The sequence below is a fragment of the Anas platyrhynchos genome, chromosome Z, assembly GCF_047663525.1.
Source record: "Anas platyrhynchos isolate ZD024472 breed Pekin duck chromosome Z, IASCAAS_PekinDuck_T2T, whole genome shotgun sequence".
NCBI classification, from domain to species: Eukaryota; Metazoa; Chordata; class Aves; order Anseriformes; family Anatidae; genus Anas; species Anas platyrhynchos.
In genome coordinates, this window is record NC_092621.1 from 71,956,060 (window position 1) to 71,975,876 (window position 19,817).

General features: G+C 37.9%; 1 protein-coding gene across 1 annotated transcript in view; it reads left to right on the forward strand.

The window, feature by feature from the left end:
* The window catches only part of LINGO2 (leucine rich repeat and Ig domain containing 2), a 379,180-nt gene that overhangs the window by 18,335 nt on the left and 341,028 nt on the right, over positions 1-19,817 (forward strand). The window contains exon 2 of the mRNA XM_038170691.2: positions 8,899-8,980. The gene's annotated coding sequence lies outside the window, so the exon portion shown is untranslated. The remainder of the gene's footprint in view (positions 1-8,898; positions 8,981-19,817) is intronic.

Here is a 19,817-nt window from a genome sequence, read left to right on the forward strand (position 1 = left end):
AAGTAAGTTATGCCTGGTTTTGAATAGCAGGAAAGTAAATATTCATTTTTACACAAGAAATTAGCATTATGCCATGGAAAACAATGTTGCTGTTGCAGATAATAGAGGCAGGCAAACTACAGAGGTGGAAGACACCTGAAGAACAAAGCCAATAGGCAACTATAAGAAATACAATAGTACTGAAGAATACAAGAGGCTTATGCTCAGACAGATTAATGCTTGCTTAATTCTTTATCTTGTAACTTCTCATCTCTTCTTGCCGCTGCAATCTAACTGAAATGGGAAAGTTTCGTGAATAAAGGTCGTATGCACTTTTTCTCATGACAAATCCTATTTGCTGACCTGAGGAGAAAAGATTATAAAATGGACTGTTGCAGTAATTTAATATTATATTATACAATCATATTGTTAATTCCTATTTTTTTTCTGTCAATAGGTGATTTCATTGTCTTAATTATCATGCAGCGAAATAAATCTGTCTACCAGGACTAATGAAGCCTACAATTAATAGCAATGACTGAATGTCAGATGTTACAAGTGGATATTGGGAATTTTAGATGTTCATATTTAGTTTGTCCAGTTCAATGTGACATGTTTATAATGTGCCCCTAAATTTTTGTTGTTGTTGATGTTAATTATTATTATTTCTGAATGGCATTCAACTGGCATTTAATATACTTTTGTCATATGTTTGGTTCATAAAAGACTGTCTCTCTGATATCAATGATAAAAATATCTCATAAATAGAGATAGTTGACCTAATAATTTCAGCTGTTATAATCACTCACTCACACAAGCCTTCAAAATTTTAAACAAAGTTAAATCAAGAGTGTTTTCCAGAAAACTGCTTAACCATTGGATATTTCAAAATTGTAAGAAAACTTGTGGTGCTCTGGAGCCATGTGGAGCCATGTGGTGTTGCCACAGATTACCAGAAGTGATGTTGTTCTTTGCAAAAAATATTCAAAGTATTTGTTGATCATTAGGCAATTCTTAATAGCTATAACCTGCTCATATGCAACACGCCAAACAGTATTTCACCCACGATGCAAGGACAATGGGATGGGATGAGATGGGATGGGATGGGATGGGAGAGATTGAGACTATATATATGTTGTTGAGGCATAAACACCACTGATGTCTGGTTTTCAAGATATACGTCATTTGATTTTGGTAGAGGGCTGTAAACTTTGGCAGCATTTGAGCAGTATGTAGTATATACGATCTAACAATTGTATAGTCTTTTTGGAAGTAATCTGTTGGTGGATAAATAACTGACTAGTATAGAATAAACACTGAAAAGAAGAGAGACAGATGATGATTTCATTGCTTGTCACTTTTACATTTATCCTGGATTCCAGAATTTTCTCTTTTATCGCTTTTGCTCTTGTTTCCTTGTCATTCTTATTTTGCACTTTGTGGCATATTGATACTATTGCAGAGTGACAATTATTGTGACTTTTATTGAAAAATGAGCAAATTTTGAGAGTGATAAGAAGTAAGAGCTTTGGTGGGAATTTATATCAATGTTACAAAGACATATGCCTCTACACATCGCTTTTGTCTGTAGTAGTTCTTAAACATTAAACTTAGCATTCATTTTAACTGAAGGTTGTATGATGATGAAAAATGAAGAGAAAGATAGAATTTAATTCTCTTTTCTCAGAATGCCTCAGTATCTGACTTTCAACAAAAGCATCAATGAATATGCTTGGGTCTTTTGCAGAGCCAATGAAATAATACATACTTTGGCTTCAGAAATCCGAAATGTATTAGTTTCCAAAACTCATACATAATGGCTATCTGATTAAAAAGAAATTATAGGAAGTGAAAAACGTATAACTTTTGAGAACGTTTAAAAAGGGAAACTTGAACAAATAGTTTGAACATCCTCGTGGTTATAAACCTGAAAATACGGCCACAGCTGAGCTTTGGTCACTTGTGGTAACTGAAATAAACTAATGAGAGATGTATATACCAAGCTTATATCCAGTTGCTGTTGTTAAAATGCTAGACATTACAGATACAACCATGGAAGATAGGTCTGATGGGTCACCAAGATCGTATGACCCATCCTTCTCCTGCAGTAGTGACCTAGATATATAAAGGTCATTTCTGACATGTTTATCTGAGTTTAATAATGACAGAAATACTGGAGGTTCCACAGCTAGTCCACATAGTCAGTACATTTCAGTGCCAAACTATCCTTAGAATTAGGAAGCTTTTTCCCCTTTACTAGGAAGTTGTTTTTTTAATTTATTTTTTATTTTTTATTTTTTATTTTATTATTTTTTTTTTTCAGCAATGTAAACTCACTAGTTCCAGTTGCACCCACTTTAATGTGTCTCCTTGTTTTGTTTTGCTTATTTTCCAGAATTTTCCTGTGCAGAGTCTGAAATGCTAAAATGCAATTACATGTATACAGAGCCCAGTGTGTCCCATAACTAAATAGGAAGCAGTGGATGTTTGAGTCTGATGCCTCCTCTTACAAATCTATGCTTTCACTGTATTACTGTGAAACTCCCTTAGATAAGGAGAATGGAATGCAGTCAGGAGAAGAATTATAGAATCATTTAGACTGGAAAAGATCTCTGAGATCATCAAGTCCAACCATTAACTTAGCACTGACAAGTCTACTACTAAACCATGTCCCTAAGCACCATATTCATGCATCTTTTGAATACCTCCAAGGATGGTGACTCAACTACTTCCTTGGGCAACCTCTTCCAATGCCTCACAACCCTTTCAGCAAAGATTTTTTTCCTAATATCCAACCTGATGAACCTCCCATGGTGCAACTTAAGGCCGTTTCCTCATGTACTATTGCTTGTTGCTTGGGAGAAGAGACCAAACCCCACTCCACTACAATGTCCTTCAAGGTAGAGTGCAATAAGGTCTCCCTTGAGCCTCCTTTTCTCTAGGCTAAACAACCCTAGCCCTCACAACCACTCCTCACAGACGATTTACCAGCTTCATAGCCCTTCTTTGGACACACTCCAGCACTTCAATGTGTTTCTTGTAGTGAGGGGCCCAAGACTGAACACTGTATTCAAGGTGTGGCCTCACCAGAGCCTGTTGGCCGTGCTATTTCTGAAACAAGTCTGACAGGACAAGGGAAATGATTGTCCCCCTGTACTCAGCTCTGCATAGCCCTCCTACCCTCAAGCAGATCAATACTTATTTGCTGTCATCTGCAAATTTACAGGGGGTGCACTTGATCCCCTCGTTCAGATCACTGATAAAGATATTAAAGAGAACTGTCCCCAGTACTGAACCTTCAGGGACACCACTTGTGACCAGCTTCCACCTGGATTTAACTCCATTCACCAAAATTCTTTGGGCCCATCCCTCAGCCAGTTTTTTACCCAGTGAACCGTATGCCCATCCAAAGCCACAAGCAGCCAGTTTCTCCAGAATGCTGTGGGAAAAGGTGTCAAAAGCTTTATTAAAGTCTCAGTAGACTACACCCACAGCCTTTCCCACATCTACTAAGCAAATATCCCTCGTCATAGAAGGAGATCAGGCTCATCAAGCAGGATCTGCCTTTGATAAACTCCTGCTGACTGGGCCTGATCACCTGGTTGTCCTGTATGTGCTACAAAATAACCTGCTTCCTAACCTGCAAGATGATCTGCTTCCTAACCTTCCACAGCACCAAAGTCAGACTGACAGGTCTGTAGTTCTCCAGGTCCTCCTTCTGACCTTACTAGTAGATATGTGTCACATTTGATAGCCTCCAATCAACTGAGACCTCCCCTGATAGCCAGGACTGATGATTAATGATGGAAAGTGGCTTGGTGACTGCTTCCACCAGCTGTTTCATTACCGTTGGGTGGAACCAATCGGTCCCTGTAGACTTCTGTACATCTAAGAGGTCACTAAATGTTTCCTCTTGGATTATGAGGGCTTCAATTTTGTCCCCCCTCTCCCCAAAAAAACAACTGGTTTTACTACTAAAGACTGAGGTAATGAATGCATTAAGTACCTAAGCCTTTTGATTGTGGTGATCTGGCACAACTTAGCAACTCTACTAAGGGCAGTAAAGTGTTTTTTTTTTTTTTTTTTTTTTGTAACATATTCTTAGAGTTGACTGTAAATATTTGTATTTGCAAACCTCAGTGTGCAGCAGATTTTCTTAAATGTATTTCTTTGATACCAAGTCTTTGAGATATGCATTCGGAGAAAGTATTTGCATCCAATAAGATTTACTTTTATGCTAGTTAGTTCATCTATGTTTTTCAAAAAATTGTTTCTGAGCTAAATATATATTCCAAACAACCTAACACATCTGTTAAATAAACAAATAAATAAATGAATAAATGACTTCACTAGGCTTATATGGGATTTTTATTTGATCAATTATTTAATGCCTGACAAGAAATGTTCATTTTAAGTGCATGTTTTGAAATATGACAAACTTATGAAACAAACAACTGCTCTCCTCAATGAATCCTGCTTAATATCTCTTTGGAAATCTTTGAAAAAAAAAAGTCTGATTTTATATGAAGGAAAACATGACTACTAGCCTTACAAAAATGTATTGCCAAAACAATTCATTATTTTATGCCTGAAACCCTGCCATAAATTATACATAAAACTAATTAACTATAGTGTCAAGATATAGATCTGGAGGATCTTCAGCGTTATTAATAAAATTTTGAAACCTTTTAAAAATCTGAAATGTTTATTATTTGACAGATAAAGCAGTAAGCTTTTTCTCCACATTTTAGCTCTGTGGCCTTCAATGTCTGCCATATTTTAGGCTATATAGAATACATAACTTACTTTTCTAATGCTCATGTTTATTTTGTGCTTTTAGGCCAAAACTATCTTCATTAATTTCACATATGCCTGGTGTATGTCTCAAAAACAAAACAAAACAAAACAAACAAAAACAACAACAACAACAACAAAAAACAAACAACAAACAGACAAAAAAAATACAACTACTAATCTGTGATATATCCAAGCTGTCCCTGAGCTGTGTATTTTGGTGACTTCCTGTTTTTGACAGAAATTTAAATTTGAAGTGTTCTAGAGCTACCAAAGGTTGGTTGCCACACATGATTTTTCTGTAAAATTTGACTAAGCTCAGCACCTGGGCAAAATGTTCTGTGATTTTCCTGCACAAATCATGAATGAAGTGAATCTTTTTGTTTGTTTTCACCTTTTCTTCCGATGAATTTTATATTGTTCTCACCAGTTCTTGTAGTGACTACTATCTGTGCCACTAATGATTTTAAATTGTGGTAACCACCCGCCTATCTGTCTCTCAAAACTTTTCAAATTTTTTCTCTATTCTATTCACAACAATTCATATCATTTTTGTTTGCTTTCTTGATTAGTAAGCTGATGTCCTCTCTGACCTGCTTTGTAAGTCTCCCAAATCTTAGTTCTGAGGGGTGATACTGCGATCAGAGTCCACTACTTTTTATGTACTGAGGCACATTTTTATTTATTTATTTATTTATTTTTCATGTGTATCACTCAGCAACTCTGAATTTATTTACTTGGTAAGTGTGCAGTTCTACAACTTCATCTTAGTACCACTCAGAGAGCAGCTTGGGACCAAGGGCATCTCACTGTAAGATGAGACACTAGTGACACCCCACTGCAAGGGAAATCAATTTCTGTCTCTCAGATTTTAGGCAGTCACTTGTCTGTATGAGTATCTCTTCTCTTGTCACAGAGAAACAGTTTCTCTACGATCCTTTTGTGGCAGACCTGTTGAATGCTTTTTTCAATCTGTCAGGACAGTCTTTTAGTCTCCTACTGCCACCTGGGTTTTGTCTTCAGAAATAAAGCACTGTTGAGACCGACATATTTTCACAATTTGGGAGTATGATTTTTGTGTTTCTTCCATACACAAGACTTCTCCCACTGTTTTGGGTAGGTTGGGAATCTATATATTTAAATGCCCTTTGAAAGTTTGATATAATATAAAGCACAGTTCAGAGTTAAATTCTCCCTGGCTTCCAAAGACTCAGGCTGATCTTTATTCTAAATCTGCTAAGTCTGCAACCAAAAGTAAAAGGAAATTCCTACAATATTTAAAACACTTCCCATTTGTTTCAGAGAAAGAAAAAAAAAAAAAAAAGGTAATTAAACATTTAGACATATGGTGGATTTGCTTTTTTTTATGTTTCTGTTGTTGTTCTATTTTTATTCTGTATTTAGTCTGAGAAGAACCCAAACTGACAAAAGGCAAGATTCAAAAATAGTTGCAATAGCCCTTAAGAAGGGAAAACCTGAAAAAACATGTATCAAGTAAAGCTCCTCCCCTTCTCCATTAAAATCACCAGATAAATTAGCTTTGAACATACTAAAACCTACGCAGTAGTGAAAGCAAAGCTTGCTCTTTAGTTAATATAATAGTACATAATAAACACAGGAATTCAATACAGTGTAGAATGGCATAGTGAAATATATATTTAGACTGCTCTTCCCGTATGGTTTGAAAGAACTGCTGCTTCTGTGGGAGAGCACTATGAAAAGACTGCTGTTCTTAAAATGAAACAATAAAGTGGCCCAAAAATAATGACGTTAGATACTGCAGTGGTGGAACAACTTGTTTACCCTTTGTCTCATACAAGTGTTGACTTAATCAGTATAACAGCACATGCATTGAATAACCAACTATATGCTCTTACCAAGCAGTGTGGTTCTGTTGTAAACTTTACCACAGAACAGCACTGAAATAGTGTTGCTTTTTCTGATTTGTCCTCATAATGGGGGCTCGAGTGGCAGCATCACTCATTAGGAAGTAGTAGACACCTCTGTCTGTCTTTCATAATCAAGATTTGGCAGGAGCATGTAGAGAAACTGAGGTGAATTGACTGTGGCTGGCTGACAGACCCTCACCCAGACAGTCTCTCACTCCTCAACAGGACACTGGTAGAAAATAAGATCTAAAAAAGCTTGAGGGTTGGAATAAGGACAGGGTGCACCTTTACCTGTTACCATCATGGACAAAACAGACTTGGGGAAGATTCTTTTTATTTTTTGGCAGTTAAAAATATAGTAGGATGATAAGAAGGAAAACAAACAAACAAACAAACAAACGAAAACCACTACAAACATCTTCCCCCAACCCTTTCTTCCTATGCTTAACGTCACTCCTTCATTCCTATCTCCTCTGCTTCCTGCCCCAACCCTTAGCAGTGTGGAGTGATGAGGAATGGTGGTGTTTACAATTCCTAACACTTCAAGTCTGTCACTCCTTCTTAACACTTTTTTGCCCTCATCCACCAGGGGCCTCTCCACAGGGTAACTTGTGCTGCATGTGTGGAGCACCTCCTGCCCTCCGGCCACACTGCCCGTGGGGGCTGCAGGGCTGGCTCTCACCCCTCTCTCCCAGCTGCTGTTGCCCAGCACTTTTTTCCCTTCCTTAACTCTGCTGCCCCAGAGGCCCACCTAGCAATGCTCATAGCTCGGCTCTGGTGAGTGGCGGGTCCCTTTTGGAGCAGCTGGAACTGGCTCTGCTCTGACACAGAGCAGCTCCTGGGCCCTGCTCACAGAGGCCACCCCTGCAGTCCCTCTGCTACAAAACAATTCCGTGTAAAACAAGGATGTGGAGTTCTAGACTACTTGCAGTGCTGGCAGGTTTTTGCTGCATTCCAAGTCTCTTCTGCAAATTGTGTAACTTCCTTATGTTACAGATTCCCTCAACAAATCATTTTTTAACCCATTATCTTATCCATGATCAACCATATAATATAGTATAAAATGATTGAATTAATTCACCTATTTGTGTACCTCAGAATAAGAATAAGAATTAGGTACAATATTATGTTTCATCATGAAATATGTATTTACTTAAAATACCTGGCCTTTCCTATAATTACAGTTTAGTGTTTAAAGAATATCTTAAGAATATTTAAAATATTTAAAATATTTAAATACTTAAAATACTTAGATAATTAGATGCTTAGATAATACTATTTAAATATTTAAAATACTTAAAATATTTTAAGTATATTTGTTTCCTTCTTTTTATATCTCATTATTTCACTTCTCTAAACAATCTTTCCCAGATCATACTGTGCTTTATGAAGAGGTGCAGAGTCTTTTTCAGGCAATTTGAAAGGTCTCATAAAGGTCATTTCTGCACAGCAGGATCCAAAGCATTTTGTTCTTTTGGTTGCTTTCTGAAAGTCATAGGTGGTCATGTTGATCAGAACAGCCCATGTCATTTATTTCAGAATAATTTTCAGAAATAGCACAGTCCTTCATAGTCTTTGTTATCCGTGTAGTTTGGATTATTGTCTAATCTATAGTTCTTTTGCTCTGTCAGGACTTATTCTGGTCCTGGCAAACATACAAGAACTTTTCTTACCTTTTCTTACCTTTGCTGTTGAAGAATGTTTTTATCATATGTTCCATTAACATGAACGTAATGTTCCAATTTCAGTTCAATATGGCAAGAGGATACCATAGCTCAGAAATGCTCCTTTCTTTGTCTGTGGAGTTGGAGACATGTATGGAAAAGGCTGTGGAGGTGCAAATTTCCATCGCCAGTAGAGAAAGTTTATCCTGATGTTGAAAATACTTTATTTTTTTCCCCTCAGTGTCCATTCTTGGTTTAATACTTGTGTCAGTTTCACCTTCAGATCCCTTAGTAAACTGCTTTCTAAGCTACTGCAGTTAATGCAGTTGCCTGCTCCCCATGAGTGCCAGTGAGTACACAATATTACTTGGTATTATTGGGAGCTTTCACATGCCTCTGCTACTTACTTCAGGAGTGACATTCATGGTGCTGACATACATTCTGTTCCTTTATGGATAGAAACTGCATACGATCCTAAACCATGTCAAGGAACTTCCCTAAGAGCATTGCTATTTCAAAAACCTTGGTACAACGGACAAGTCTAAATGTATTTTCCTCTTCTTGTTTTCTAGTAAGCGAGCAGCAAAGCTGGAAAACTTGGCACTAAACTCTTTGTCTTTCCTGCCTGTATCCATGGATTGTGGATTTTGCAAGGTAAATGTTCTGTTTTAACTGACTACAGTAGTGTATTGTTCTACAGTTTCCAGTGCCTAAAATGACCTTATAATACTAGTTGTTGAATATACTAGTTGTATAACTCTAACTGTAGAAGAAAATACCCTTGTTTATTATCTCTACAGTTTTAGCAATGAATTGTAGTCCTACACCATGAAATAAATACAGTAAGTTCGCTTCGGATTGATTAGGAAGTACATTTTCAGGAAGAAGGAATATGATGCCATGATCTATTTTTTTTTCTTTTCCGTGAGTTTCTGTGTTATTGTTCCTATATTTCCATTGATCTGAGTGGACAAACAAATAAATTGAGCCTGAAGATTTAAATCCGAATATGAATGAATTTTTCTATCAAGATATATTTTGTGTCTTCTTTGCTTATTGGTGATTTTGTGTTTCTTGAAAATTTTATTAGATGGGAGACTAAAAGTGATCTTTCAGATATAAATGGCTGTGGTTCATGATCTTTATTGCTGTACAGTTTTTAAATGAGGTGTTCTTATACCAGGTTTTACACAGACATCTTCATAACATTCTGTATTACTGTATTCTATAATATGATATTTGATTTATATTTGAAAGCTAGTCATACGAAGTATTTGGAAAATTTTGTTTTCAAAAGTTTGAAAATACCTCAGGGAAACTAGCTTGTTTTGATAATTAATTTTGTTACCCTGTGAGACAGTGCTGCTTCTGCCAGGAAAACGAAATCCCTGAATATCTTCCTCAGCTTTGGTCTAGGCTTAATATTACTCTCTTTCCTTCGAGACTTTATTCACCTCTGAATTTTATCTTTAAAGTTGTGTTAGTTGTCTGTAGGAAAGAACGTTCCCTTGAATCTTTCTGCCATTGAAACTAGCTCTATTACACATGGTGAAAAAAGGTTTTCAAAAGCTTTTTTATTATATATTAAAAAGAATCAAACTAGAAGCTATGCAAAAGCTGCTCCAAATTCATGCTTTTAAACGGAGTGCTGAGCTGAAGAATTACCCCCTCTTGACAGAAGTGCCACTATGAGCTGTATATTCAAGGTGGAAAATTGGCCCTTTTGAAAAATAAAATCAGCAGCCTTCCCAGCACCTAAGACGGGGGAGTGAATATTCTACTCTTCAGCATTTATTTAACAAGCTGAACACCAAGGCTGTGCATTTTAATGTATTGTATTTCTTTAGTGTGGAGAGAAAAAAGGGTGAATCAGCCTTTGCTGTGAGTGATACCCTGCTATGAGATGTGGGTGGTGATTGTAAAAAGAAAAGTAGCAGCATTTCCTTCTAGTCACCTTCTGAAGATGGAAGCCATTTGTAAATACTGAAAAAGGGTATCCATTTTTTTACCAACTCTCTTTCAGCTTCTAGAAACAGTAGAAAAATTCCTGTTGTAATGAGAAGCCCAAACACGTTATTTTCCATACAGATTGTTATGCTTTGAACAATAGGACTGGTTAGAAAAGTGTGGGTGATGCTGATTTTCAAAGGGATGTTGGTACAACTTCAAAGACTTTGTGTTATGTTACATAGGCCTTGTCTATTGTGAGATTACAAAACCAGCAGAATCTGGGAATGCATTAGCAATCAACAGCCCAATGGCCACAGCCATAATTTTTACAAGAGCTTAAATACATTTTCTTGTGATTAAGTAGTGACAGTGAAGACAATGAGTAAAATTTTCAAAGAATCTAGGCAACTGTCAGTCTTTCTCCATAATGTATGATGGATTAGTTTCTTGTGCAAGATAATAGATGCTGCCTCCCCCTCACCCCAATGTTTTTAAACAGAATGGACAAACAGCATTTAGTTTCGTTCTAAAAAGCTAGTGTAAAGTCTTTTTAGCTGAAATAGCTAGTACTGAGCTTCCTTTGGTTAGAAGTGTAGTTAAATCTGGAGGTGCCATTGATTCTAGAGAGCTATGAGTAATTTTTGGCATTGACATTTCAATAGCAAAACATCAATATTCAATTTGGAGTTGGCAATAAGTCACTGTCAGTGAGAATGGAGTAATATGTCTTATGATGATGATCCTGTGTACAGTAATGAGATGTTTTTAATCAGCAAAAAGGGGAGGTTCAGAGTTGCAATTTGATAATTCTATTTTTAAATAGGTTTGGGGAATTATTTTGAACCAAATTGTCTTTCATTCTACCTTTTGTCTTCCTCCTTCTGAAAAGATTCATTACCGCCTACTTAACTTGTTTTCCTAGCATTCTTGCTGTGAATTTGGAATGCATAGTACTTCACATCTGCAGATTTGCATAAGCTGATATTGTGAAAGTTTTCTCTGTACTTTTGATTTAGTATTCGAGTACTAACAAAAACATCCCAACCCCCTGAATAGTTGTTAGGCATCTCAAAAATGTCTGCACTTAATAACCTAGAAAGTATTATCTACTAACGTAAGGCAGTAAAGGTGTAATTACTATTTCTGTTTCAGCAGTTAAAAATAATAATAAAAAAGAACTAATACTTTGGAGTGTCACCATCTATGTCCATATATATGTATTAATTTTCTAAAGAGAAAAGATATCAACACTTTGTAAGAGGAAATTTTCTGCATGAGCAGAAATTATATATTTGTGCTTGGGAGAAAAAAATAAAAACCAAGAAAATATTGATGAATAGATGTGAATAAAGAAGATAACACACTTTGTGGTGATCTTCCATAACATAATGTCCCTGCTGTTTTTTTTTTTTTTTTTTTTTTTTTTTATGGAAAAGGCTAGTTAAAATCATTTTTCTTCCTGGAAGATTGTGAACTCACATCTGGCTTCTGTGTGTGGGAATTCTCTTTCTCAGTGTTATATATAATCCTTTAATCCTTGATCAGTAAATGCTATTGGACCAGAAATCTTCTAAGTATTTTTTGCAACACTCTTACTGATGAACTGTTCACCCCTTTTTCTTCAATGAACAGCCATTGTAAAGAGAACCCTTTGAAGGTGCTATAGAGTTGAGCTTTTGAGTACCTGCAGTTAACAGCCTAGAGAAGAGCACGCTGAAGCCCTCATGGCAGCCTGCAGTTCCCTCATGAGGGGAGCAGAGGGGCAGGTGCTGAGCTCTGCTCTCTGGGGACAGCGACAGGACCCGAGGGAACAGCATGGACCTAGGACAGGGGAGGGTCAGGCTGGGGGTTAGGAAAAGGTTCTGCATGCAGAGGGTGGTTGGGCACTGGGATAGGCTGCCCAGGGCAGTGGTCAGAGCACCGAGCTGCCAGAGTTTAAGAAGAAATTGGAACACACTTTCAGACTTAGGGTCTGGTTTTTGGGTGGTCCTGTCTGGAGCCAGAAATTGGGCTTAAGGATGCTTTTGGGCCCCTTCAAACTCAGGAGATTCTATGATTCTATGAACAGTCTGTGTTCAATACAGACTGTTATTATACAAGCAGTACAAGCAATGTGAAGGTTTTCCGTGCTGTGACATTGGCTGTTGTTGATGCTGTGTTCATGTACCTAGACTAACTTAGTTTCCTTCCCCAAATGTGCAGCAATGCTGTGGAAAGTGATTTTCACTAAGGCAGTTACCCCAAGTTTCAGCTTACTATGGAGAGAGACATATTTTATATCATCAGATATAACCAAACTTCCTATCCATGCAACACATGTCTAGAAATAATAATCTAGTCTTGCCACTGCGTTCTATATTAAGTCTAATTTCTTGTATTTAAACAGCGATATTTAATGTATAACTTCAGTGAATTTGATAGAGTAGCACCTGTATGTTGAGGGAAAAAAAAAAAAAAAAGACTATCTCATGAACATTCGTAGAGGAGAAAATCAAAAATTTACAGATGACAGCATTCCTCCTTCCCCCCCTATTTCCCTTTCTCTTAGTGATACTTCTGTTTTTAATCTGTTATTCTTATCCAGAGGTTTGGTAGTGTAATTAATTAGGATTTATCAGATCTTGTATTGCTATCAGGTCTGCCTGCCTGAAATGAGTAAAGGCTATCATAAAACTACTGTGCTTTTGAGACCAGAAGTTCTTCAAACTAAAACGGAAAATTTGAATAGCTGTGTTGGAATGAGTAGAGATGTATACAATGTGATATGTAAATAAAGAGGGTAGATCCCCACAGATTTAAAGCATTTGTGTTAATTCATGTGCTTGACTCCTCTCTGATTATTCAAAATAGTATCTTTAAAAGTAAGAGGTGACTGTGGGTACTTAGATTTTACAGCATGAAGGAATGTGATTTTCAGTAAATTCTGACCACTCCTTTTATGAAATTCAGACTTCTTCTTAATTCAATGTGCACAGCAGTAAAATCATTTAGAGAAATCTTTGCTTTTGCTAGAGCCACTTGACCTGCTGCTTCTTAAAACTTCCAGAATAAACTAAAATTTCTGGACTTTTTAGGAATTGAAACATCAAAACATGTTTAAACCTGATGCAGAGCAAACAGGATCATCATTTAGAGAGACATGCAGTTCATTCAGTGAAGACATTCCAGTTTGCTCCCTGGCTTTCCCTAAGCATTGAATGAAGTTTTCATCAAAGGGAGACTAGAATTACTGTTTGAAAATGATAAACTTAACCTCACTATTTTCTGGTTTGGAAAAACAATAATATCAATCAGAGATTAATACATTTTTAGGAAAATAATTTTCCAGAAAATGTGAAATTGTAATTCACAAATAAAAGGGGGATTTCTTTCAGCAAGGAAACATCACATACAGCTACTTTGCAGCCATTTCCTATGGTTTGCTGAAGATAAAGACACCTTAAACAAACTTACAAGATCTGTTGTCTCCTTTTAGTATCAACACCAAAAAGCTTCCATTTTCTGTCACAGGCAATGTACCATTTTAGATTGTGCATCTTCCTTGAAATAATGGAATCATCCCTTGACTTTCCTTCATGCCTAGCTCATAACCTCATTTTTGCATCCTTAAATCTTTCATTTTTGCATTTTCATCATTGCTCTTTGATCTTTGGTAAGGAATATTGCAATTAGAACTTATCACAGTAAAAAACTGTGGTACATTTAATTAATCAGAAGGTATATAAGCAGGAAACAAAAGGAATAACTTTGTGTATTATTACTGTCAATATAATTCTGACACAAGCTACAGTAATAAAGGTAAAAGGAGACTATATCAAGAAAGAGATGAATGTTACTATTGAAACCTGAATAGTATACATTGGTTTATTTTGATGTTGGAAGAAGAATTTACATGCCTAGAAGTGTTTTTCTGTTCCTGACTGGCAAAAAAAAGGAACACAGAAAAATCTGTTATGTAGCAGGAGACTGATGGGATACCGTTTTTTAATAAATATATAGATGATCACAGCTTAACACCTTGAATTCTTTTACATAATCTGTATTTTTAATACAGCTCTGATTTCTGGTGTAAAATATGTCAGTACCACTAGAAATTATATGGAAGCTTTTGACACAAATGTCACATCTCATTCTTGAATAACAAGTTTCTGAGCTCAACTCCAAGTGTGTTTACTGCCTCACTGTGAATTAAATCATCCTTAGACAAGAAGATCATTTTCAGGCTCACTAAATGCTTAAGTTTATTCATGCAGTGTTCTCCCTCATTCCACTCAGTGGACAGAACTTTACTGCCAGGCAGGGGATTTTGAAGCAGGTGAGGTCCCAGACCTGAAAGGCCTTGAAATATGGGGATGCTGGAAAGATATGGCCAGGTACTTGATGAAGAGGAGCCCCAGCAACTCCCTGAAAAAGCCCACTCTTAGATCTATAAAAAAAAAGCCCTAGTATGTGCAAAGAAGAACAGGTGTGAATAAATGACACACCTATAGGTTGATTGAACATTAATTTTGACACGTCTTGAGAAAGTACTTGAGAATGGACCAAGGGAAACCAGCTGATGTGATTTTTTTGGACTTCAGCAAGGCTTTTGACACGGTTTCCCATAGGATCCTACTGGACAAAATGTCCACCATACAGCTAAATAAAAACATCATACGATGGGTGAGCAATTGGCTAACGGGCAGGGCCCAAAGGGTTATGGTGAATGGCGCTGCTTCAGGCTGGCGGGCGGTCACTAGTGGGGTCCCTCAAGGCTCCATTTTAGGGCCGGTACTTTTCAATATTTTTATAAACGATCTGGATGTAGGAATAGAAGGTATTTTGAGCAAGTTTGCCGATGACACCAAACTTGGAGGAGTTGTGGACTCGAATGAGGGTGGAAAGGCCTTGCAGAGGGATCTGGATAGGTTGGAGAGCTGGGCGATCGCCAACCGCATGAAGTTCAATAAGAGCAAGTGCCGGGTCCTGCACCTGGGACGGGGAAACCCTGGCTGCACGTACAGACTGGGCGATGAGACACTGGGGAGCAGCCTAGAAGAGAGGGATCTGGGGGTCGTGGTAGACAGCAAGTTCAATATGAGCCAGCAGTGTGCCCTGGCAGCCAGGAGGGCCAACCGTATCCTGGGGTGCATCAAGCACGGCATCGCTAGTAGGTCGAGGGAGGTGATTGTCCCGCTCTACTCTGCGCTGGTGCGGCCTCACCTTGAGTACTGTGTGCAGTTCTGGGCACCACAGTATAAAAAGGACATGAAACTGTTGGAGAGTGTCCAGAGGAGGGCTACGAAGATGGTGAAAGGCCTGGAGGGGAAGACGTACGAGGAACGGCTGAGAGCACTGGGCCTGTTCAGCCTGGAGAAGAGGAGGCTGAGGGGAGACCTCATCGCAGTCTACAACTTCCTCGTAAGGGGGTGTCGAGAGGCAGGAGACCTTTTCTCCATTAACACTAGTGACAAGACCCATGGGAACGGGGTTAAGCTGAAGCAGGGGAAGTTTAGGCTTGACATCAGGAGGGGGTTCTTCACAGAGAGAGTGGTTGCACACTGGAACAGGCTCCCCAGGGAAGTGGTCACTGCACCGAGCCTGACTGAATTTAAGAAGAGGTTGGACTGTGCGCTTAGTCACATGGTCTGAACTTTTGGGTAGACCTGTGCGGTGTCAAGAGTTGGACTTGATCCTTAAGGGTCCCTTCCAACTCAGGATATTCTATGATTCTATGATTCTATGATTCTACTCAAATAGAGAAGCATACAGTGCATGTGCTTTCCTGGAATAGTGAAAAGGAGCTATGGGTACCTGTTGCCTTCAGGGGGCAGTGGCGACCTGGTTCAGGAACGGCACGGCGGCCAACCCCAGGCCGCTCGGTCCATAAGCTCACAGACACCAATGTGGTGGATGGCAAGTGGCGTTTATTGTCGAGTCACATGGGCTTATCTACCCGAGGCCCATAGCATCACTTCCGCTTGCTTACATCACAGGCCACACGCTACTGTCCATCAAGGGAGGGGCTCCACCTTTCCGTACATCGCGACATCTTCCGGCCGCCAGACCCTAACTACCCACAGTACCCCAAAGATGGAAAGTGATATTTTCATATATTTTAATAGTTCTTCCAAAGTGGTTTCTGTCAATGTGAATGTTATTAACTGTATCAGAAGAGTAGATGCTACTGTCATGTTCTTAAAGGCAAAGGCATGAAGGCTGAGGAGTGAACGTAGAATAATTAGAATATCTCACCTCCGTAGAATATGAATATTTTAATGATAAATCTGGAGGTATTGAAGCAGCATGCTCCTCACTTTGCATATAGAAAGCAGGATGAGAAAAAATTCTTCCAAATTTCCCAGAGAGTCACTGAGATTGTTTTTCCCTTTGCTCATGTAGAGCCCTGTGCAGAGCCTGGTGCTCTGTCTCTGAAGAATATTGTTGCAGCTTCGAAGGCTGTTACTCAGACTCTCTCAGTGCAGCCAGTAGGCAGAAAAAATCTGTGCAAAATCCATCGTTTTCCACAGATGGTTGTTTCTGCCTGCACAACTGTGAGCATAGATTTGGAATCTTTCTGGAATTATTCTCCTCCAAAATTTGGCCTTCTAATGGGGGAGTAGTTTTAATTGGAAGGTTAAAAATAGCTTGTAGTCACCTTCATTTACTAAAAAAAAAAAAAAAAAAAAAAAAAAAAGAGCTCTCTGGTACCATTTATTCAAATGTATTCACTCTAAAAATATTCATATAAATTAAGCAGAAAGCAGCCACCATTTCAGTTTCATGATGTCTTGTCAGACAGGAAGATCAGTGCCTCAGTAGGACATAAAGGTCAATTCAGAAGAGGGAGGGAATGGATAAAAGGGAATGAACGAAGAACTGTATGATTTTATCTTTAGTTTGGACATTAGGAGAACAGGGATGCTTTTCAAAGTCAAAAACCCAGCATTATGGAGGCAGGAGGCTATTTCTGCAGTATTCATGGTTATATAAAACCATGCCATTCCTAATGCATTTCCCTCTCCTTTTGATTTTCATCAAGGTCCAATTCATGTCATTTGGCACAAAAAATTAAAGGCCATATCCTAGGCTAATGTAAGACATGGTAGCACTGGAGTTATCCTAACTCCAAAGAAATTACTATAGCTCTTTGACCTATTTTGGAACTTCTACTTGCTCTATCGTGAAACTCATGGGAGAAACATTTCAAAATATTTTTGATTAAAAAGTTGGTGGAAATTGTTGAGTTTATTCATTTGAACATTTTCAAAGTAAAAATGTTTATGATTTTTTTTTCTGTAACATATGTTGTTAACTCGATTTTTGTTCTGTCTAAAAAAAAAAAAAACTAGACATTGAAATTTGGCAGAGTTTTGTTATATGCAGCAAGAACAATTAAAGCAATGTGCCTACAGATGGTATCCAGGAGCCAAAAGTCCGTCTATTTTAATTTCAGTTATGAAATATTAGGATTGCCTACACTTCCTTAGCAAATCAGTAATTGTTTAACAAACGTTAGGAAGACAGAGAATGAAATAAATCTAAAAGCTATGTTGTTCCTACTTTAAAAAGGATATTTACCGTATTCATAGGCTGCTAAGCAGCTACTTAAATCATTAAAACAAAGAAGAAAAAAAATAAGCAAACACCAAGGTTATTTACGTGCCAAAGTTGTTCGTCACTCAGTTCAGCACTTCAGTGTACTGAAGTTGTTCGTCTGCATGAAAGAACCCCTGAGTGCTTACAATTGGATGTAAGGACCTTCAATTTGAATGTCCTTAAGCACCTCATGCCTGTATGTTTCTGTAACAACTCAGAGCATTGTTTTTAAATATTGAGGGGTATGTGTTCAATAGTTGGGGTGTTGTTTTATTTTATAATAATGATTTAAGGCAAGTTAGTTCACTAGATCCTGTCAGCACCAGAGTCTTGGGTAATGCTAAAATCATTGTTAATACCTAGGCCAATAAAGCTACTGGTCATGATTTTCTAAAACCACTCTCACAACATTATTGTTTTCATACTTCTCCAAATGCATAAATGGATTACATATAGCATGATTTTTGTGTTGCTTTTTTTCACTTGAGTTTGGAAACCGCTCTCACTTTTATGGAGATTTTATTAAAAGTGAACTCTTCTTGTTTCTTCTCAAAACAGCACAACTGATCATGCCTGGATTTATCTGCATATGATTTGCATATGTTATTTACAGAGCATCCTTCTTTTTACTTTTACTTTCCCTTTATTCTTGGGCCACCCCATAGTGTCACATATCTCTTCATGATAAGACAGGAACACCCCTGGGAAGCATGGCTGCTTGTTATAAAAACAGTACTGTAGTATTTTTAGTTTTACTCAGGATTTTTCAACAAACCTGTGCGGTCTGAAAAAGAGGTTAGACCTATACTATACACTACAATCTTGCATGCATGGAAAACAACAGTAACATAATGCAAACCAGGAAAAAAATAATAAAAAAAAATAAATTTAAAAAAAAAAGAGTGATAAAATTTCTCATATGCCTGGACAATACAAGGAAACAAAAGTACTTTTAGCACAGCCAGGTGGAGGGTCTAAAGAAGAGCAGTTAAGCAGTAAGCATCCCAGAAGATGAGAATCATGTCAGTGAAGGTGACAGTGATCAGGATTTTGAAAGCAGAGGTAATACAGTGAAGGCAGGATACACAGGAAATGAATTGCAGTACAAAAGAAGTGCGAGTGGGGTTCCAGTGAGTGTCAGTTTTGGCAAAACTGGCAAAGATGACAGACAGATGAACCAGGGACTAATATACGGCTCTGAGGAGAAGGGTAGAGTAAATCTCCAGGGAGACAGAAGACTTGAACTTTGATTGGAAACCACTGTAATTAAGATGTCTGACCCATTTCAATTAAGATTCTGATCTTGGCAGCTCAGAATTTCTTCCCAAGTTTTGGGCTGTAGACCTGTGAAGGCTATTCTGTATTCTGGGCCTGGAGTGCTTACACTTTGTAAGCTGTAAATTACATAATGTGATAATATTCCAGCCTCATTTAACCATATTATAGAACTCCTCAGCTCCGCTGAGCATCTTAATTACAGGAATTCATTTTAGGAAGATGGTATTCGATGTGCAGAAATAAAATAGAATAAAATGGTTATAGTTGCTGTAGTCAGCAAAATGCATTTCATGAGTAACAGCAGGTAGATGGATAATGGTTAGCAGAACTGCATCCTGTGGAGAGTGACACATTTTCTGGGTCACTAAATAGTCAGCTCTCTCAGTTCAAGTACAGTAGTAATTGAATGCAGGAAGATTTATAGTGATAATGCATTGGAGGTACTAGGTCTCAGAATAAAAACAGCAGAGTCCGTTCCTCTAACCACCATTTTCAGCAGTCAGGAAAGCTTTATTCTTCTGATATGCAGTGAGCATACTCTGGGATGCTCCCCTGCTACCTGAATTCCAGCTTTTCCCTTGAGTCTACATCCCCTTCAGCAGTCTTGGAGAGTGGTCAGCCTGTGTGTTGGTTGGAGGGGTGCTCCAAGGGCTGTCCCCTTCTGTCTTTCATTTATTTCCTTCAG